The sequence below is a fragment of the Dioscorea cayenensis genome, chromosome 2 (assembly GCF_009730915.1).
Source record: "Dioscorea cayenensis subsp. rotundata cultivar TDr96_F1 chromosome 2, TDr96_F1_v2_PseudoChromosome.rev07_lg8_w22 25.fasta, whole genome shotgun sequence".
NCBI lineage: Eukaryota > Viridiplantae > Streptophyta > Magnoliopsida > Dioscoreales > Dioscoreaceae > Dioscorea > Dioscorea cayenensis.
The window spans coordinates 7113516-7119735 of NC_052472.1; positions in this window are offsets into that span (position 1 = coordinate 7113516).

Below are 6220 nucleotides of genomic sequence, written 5' to 3' on the forward strand. Positions count from 1 at the left end.
ATCGGGGGTAAAGATTTAAAAGGAGATGAAGAAGGTCGCTAAGGGGAAGGGGGAGCTAGCGAAAGGAATTGGGCTAAGAAAGAAGAAGAAGAAAGTCCTTTCATTTTCTCTCCCTACCAAACACACACACACATATATATATATATAAACATAAAATAAGAAAGGTTGTTGTTGTAGCCATTGCCGCTGCCAACGTCATTACTACTGCTACTGCTACCTCTTTGTGAAATGGAACAGGGAGGCTGAGAGCAGGCCTCGCCAGGAGGAGGTGTTGGATGGCCACTATTGAACGACTCCACCAATATCTTGAGTTTGCCCGAAAACCATCTCGTCGGCGGGAATCATGGAGCTAGTAGATTGTTGTATGGATCCTCACTTGAGAATGGCACCAATGGTCCCATCTCCAAGAATCCCACCATCACTTCTGGCAGAATGGTTCTCCGATTCTTCTCATGGTATCATCACCATTAGAACAATCAACTGCCGACGTCAATATTTGGAGAAGATGCTTCCAATATCACTGGCCACTTGATTATTGTATCTAGGATTCTTAGGATAACTCCTAACCCAGTAAGGAACCTCTTAAGCCAAACAACTTCCTTAGCAGCATCCGATGCATATATACACTCAGACTCTGAGGTAGAATCAGTGACGGTGTCATGTTTTGAGCTCTTCCAGCTTACAGCACCTCTATTCAAGCAAAACACATTACCAAATTGAAATTTACTGTCGTCGGCATTGGTTTGAAATGCAGCATTAGTGTAACCCATTACAATGAGCCTATTCTCACCACCATACACTAAGAAATAATCTTTAGTTCATTGCAAGTACTTAAGAATATTCTTAACAGCAGACCAATGGTTTTTCCCTGGATCCTGTTGGAATCTTCTAGTTATGCATAGTGCATGTGCAACATCCAGCCTAGTACATAGCATGACATATATGATAGATCCTATAGCAGATGTATAAGAGATCTTATTCATGTGTTCCCTTTGTTCTTTAGTTTGAGGATAATCCCCTTTACTTAGGACAACTCCATGAGACATTGGTAGAAACCTTTTCTTAGAGTTAGACATACTGAACTGTTTTAGTATCGTATCTATGTACTTTTCTTTACTTAGTCTCAAAAGTCATTGTGATCTATCCCTATATATCTTTATACCTAGTATAATCTCGAATCCACCTAAGTCCTTCATTGAGAAACATTTCCCTAACCATTGCTTAACATTTAACAATGTCGAGATGTCATTTCCAATAAGAAAGATGTCATCAACATATAACACAAGAAAAAAGACTATGCTTCCATTAGCCTTCTTGTACACACAAGGCTCATCCTTGTTTTTGAGAAAGATAAACCCTTTGATTGCCTCATCAAAATAGAAGTTCCAACTTCAGGATGCTTGCTTGAGTCCATAAATGGACCTCAGCAGCTTGAACAACTTGTTAGAGTTCTTCTGATTGACAAAACCCTCAGGCTGTGTCATGTACACATCTTCAAGGAAGTTTCCATTAAGGAAAGCCATTTTGACATCCATTTGGCATATCTCATAGTTATAATATGTTGTTATGGCAAGAACAATCCTAATGGATTTGAGCATAGCTAACAGTGAAAAGGTTTTGTCATAGTCAATACTATGAGTTTGTCTGAAACTTTTCGCCATTAGTCTATATTTGAACGTGTTATCGGCCTTACATTTGAAAATCCATGTGCACTCAATGATCTTAGCACCTTCCGATAGATCAACCAAAGTCCATACTTGGTTATCATACATCGATTGTATTTCAGATTTCATAGCTCTAAGCAATTTATCCAAATCAGAACTCTCAATTGCCTCTAGGTAGGTGGTGGGCTCATCCTAATCCACTAGCTCTAAGCTTTGATCATCCATAATGAGAAACCCATATCTCTCAGGCTCGTGATGAATCTTACCATACCTTCTTGGCTCTTGTGTAATGGGTTCAGGTTCCACAACTCTTTGAGAATCTATTTCCATTTCCAAACTATCCTCTACAGGAATTTGTGGTACTTGAACCTCCTCAAGTTGTAATCCACTTCCGCTATTCTTCTTGAGAAGAAACCCCCTTTCCAAGAAAACAACATTACAAGCAACAAACACTTTGTTCTCATTAGGGTTGTAGAAACAGTATCCCTTAGTTTCCTTGGCATACCACACAAATAGGCACTTGTCGGTCTTGGATGCGAGCTTGTCCGATGTTAACTTTTTAACATGTGACTCACAACCCCAAATCCATAGAAAAGTCATATTAGGCTTTCGTCCAGTCCACATCTCATATGGTGTCTTTTCAACTACCTTAGTTGGCGTTCTATTTAGCAGGAATGCATCAGTCTCAAGGGCATATCCCAAAAGGATATCGAAAGACCAGCTTGAATCATCATTGAACGAACCATATCCAATAAATTCAAAATCTCGGCTTAAGTATTCACCACCTCGATCTGATCAAATGGCTTTAATACTTTTGGCAAGTTGGTTTTGCACTTCATTCTTAAACTCCTTGAATCTTTCAAAAGGTTCGGACTTGTGCTTAATGAGATAGAAATAGTCATATCTACTGAAGTCATCCGTGAAAGTATCAAAGTATGCAAAATCACCTCTAGCATGTGTGCCCAATAGTATACATACATCAGTATGTATTAGTCCCAATAAATCCCCTGCCCTTTCACCTTGTTTGTTGAAGGGTCTTTCAGTCATTTTGCCATGGAAACAAGATTTGCATGTCTTAAATTATTCAAAATCAAATGAGCAAAGAACTCCATCCCTATGAAGTCTTGAGATACGTTTCTCGTTTACGTGGCCCAAATGACAATGCCAGAAGTATGAAGGATTCAACTCGTTCAATTTAACCCTTTTAGTATCTATGTTATAGATGGACTTGTGGTTTTCTAAGTCTAGAACATAAAGCCCATTACTAAGCATAGCTTGCCATACAGAATGTCCTCATGAAAAATGAAAATAACACTATTCTCAATAATGAAGTTATAACCATTATTATCCATACATGAAATTGAAAATAATGTTTCTGCTCATAGCAGGCACATAATAAGAATTTATTAATTCCAAAAAAAGTCCAAAAGGTAAATTTAATGGATAGTCTTCTATCTCTATGCAACACCCCTTGCTTTTTTCCCCACTCTTAGGTCAACTTCACCTTTAGTCAAACGTCTCTTATTTCTTAGTCCCTGGACATTTGAACAAATGTGAGAACCTCATCCGGTATCCAATACCCATGATATAGAAATAGAGAGATTGACTTCTATCATATAAATACCTGAAGTAGAGGCCTTGCCTTCCTTCTTCAACTCTTCCAAGTAGAGTGGACAGTTTCTCTTCCAATGACCAACTTCAATGCAGTGAAAACACATACACTCCTTCTAAGGTTTGGGCTTGGGTTTCTTAGCCTCCTTGCCTTTAGAATAAGATCCAACCTTCTCCTTGGGCTTGAACTTGGCTTTACCCTTCTTTTTTCCACTCTTGTCCTTGTCCTTTGGTACCATAATCACCAGGATGGATTTCTTAATACTTTACTTGGCATTTTTAAGCATCCCATACAGCTCGGCAAGTGTCTTATCCATACCATGTATGTTATAGTTCATGACAAACTGATCATAATATTCTGCCAAGGACCCTAAGATAAGGTCCACCGCAAGTTTCTTTCAGATCGAAGCATCAAGTTTCTCAAGCATATCAATATACCCCTTCATCTTGAGCACATGGGTACCTTACTAAAGTGCCCTGAGCCATCCTACAGGAGGTCAACACTTTTGTGGTCATGAACCTTTCATGCTTGGCTTGTTCTTGGAACATTTCCTTAAGATGCACTATAATATCATAAGCCTCCATATTCACGAACTGCTTTTGCAATTCTGGACTCATGGTGGTTAGCATGAGGCAGGTAACATCATTAGAGTCATTCTTCGCCTTGTCAAATGCCTTTTTAATAGCAGTCATAGCATTCCTTACCGGTACTTCAGGCAACAGTTTCTCAATGGATTCAAGTTTCTGTACTTGCCTAAGAACAATTCTCAAGTTTCAAGACCAATCAAGGAAATTGATTCCATTGAGCTTGTCCTTCACAAGGACAGATCGCAACAAAAAATTTTGTGAATTTGCATTGTTAGTTGTTATTATGGTTTACACAGAATTAAAAGCAAGATTCAGTTATGAGGTCTTATAAAGTTTCCCACAAATATAAATTAATATCCCAATGTAAATAATTCGTTATTAGTGATTTATTGTGGGCCAAGATCCATATTTCACTTCATTTTGGTCAAGCTGAGCCTATACACCCAAGACTAGGTTATTTAGGTAGGAACTCTTTCCAATCACATCACATGTGATTCTTGGATATAATGGGGTTAACATTTAGTGTTAAAGAACACCCTCTTTTTTTTTCTTTTTTTTTTCAATGCCTAGGGCTAGGACCGTCCAACTACCCATGTTAAGTTAAACCTTTACTCAAGTGTTGGACATAACCATTATCCCAACACTTGCCTCACAAAGATAATCTAACACACTCAGCTTTGGCATGACCTCGATTTTCGATGATCAATGCCTGACAAGTTTGGAGTAAGGGAAGGCATTTTCATGACTTACTATTGTTGGGATTAAATACGGCTTACATGGCAATAGCGGAATTCCATGCAACCAAACACATGTAAGGAATAAATAAAAGTAGAAATAAATGTGACATTCATGGGCCAGAAAAACTAAATCTAGAGACTATCTCCAACGAGTTCCTCTTCTGGTTGTGCCACGACGAGCTCTCCCACCAACCTTTGGGGCTCTATCTTCACTATGTTGCCTTGTCTTCAATTTTATACAATATAAAATAAAAACCAAAACTAATGACAACACGTAGGCCATACACAAAAATATAACGACTCGCAGGCTGTATAAAAATAAAATGACACGCATGCCATTTACAAAAGCTAAGGCCCATGAATGCACCAACCAACATTCAGCACACGCATATAAAATAAACCAAGCAAGAAAGACATGGAATCAAAATTTTAATTAACTTTTAATTCAATCCATACAGGAATTGTGTGTTTAGGTTTTAAGAACTAACCCTGTGACGGGTTTGGGTATTAACCCAACGATCAAACCCTTTGATCTATTTCATCAAATGAAATGTTCTTAAAACCCCTAAAACTCACTATTAGTTGATTTGTGATATCAATCAAACTAATCAACTCCTTATATAAAATTTTAATGTTTTAGACATAACAATTATATCAAAAAACAGTAAAACAATCATACCATAAGAGCACAAATATATATATATATATATATATATATATATATGGCACATTCCAAAAATAAGACTAACAAAAACAATTTTAAAGACTTATAAATGGACTTATGGCCTAAAATATATATAACAGATTTTAAAATCCTAATGTACCAAATCCTAATCCAATCAAGATTTGCAAATAGGAAATTAAATCTATCTAAAATTAAGCATGATCAATTAATTCCTAATCATATTAGGAAATATAAACTAGTTAATCAGATTAACAAAATTAATAGAATACAAATCTATAATCCTATTCTATTAGCATGCAATGTCAATCAAATTAACATTATGAATAGATCTAACATCTAATCATATAGGCATGCAAAACCTATCTCTAATGCCACTGTTGGGATCTTATCAACAAAGAAGGGATTTATCATGCGAAAAATATACATGCCGAAATGCTGCGGATAACAAAATTTGTAACGGCAAGTAAACATAATAAAACCGTAACGCATGCCAAAACTAGGATTAAAATCTAAACAAATAGATAATTAAATGTTTTACCCTTATTTTGATGACGAATTTGAACATGCCCTTGTTTCCCCAAAATCGAAAGGGACTGCGAATTGTGACACCCATCTACAATCATGTACACACGAGCGCCTCTGGGAATCAAGCACGTATGCTAGTACCTCAAGAAATAACGCTTGTTTCTCGGTTTGAATAGCAAGCACCCAAGATCGATCAACGAGACACAAGAGAAAAACAATTTCCTCTTGGTCTCAAGATCCGATCTGCAGAGAAGAGAGAAAGGGGATGTAGGCCCAATGCCGGTGGCGGCGGCCAAGGAAGAAGAGGATGGGTGACAGCTAGGGTTTCTTAAGAAACTATCTCTTAATCACTCTATTGTCTCTCCCTCATATTAGGGTTAGACCATCTATTTATATTGAAAACCCAAAAC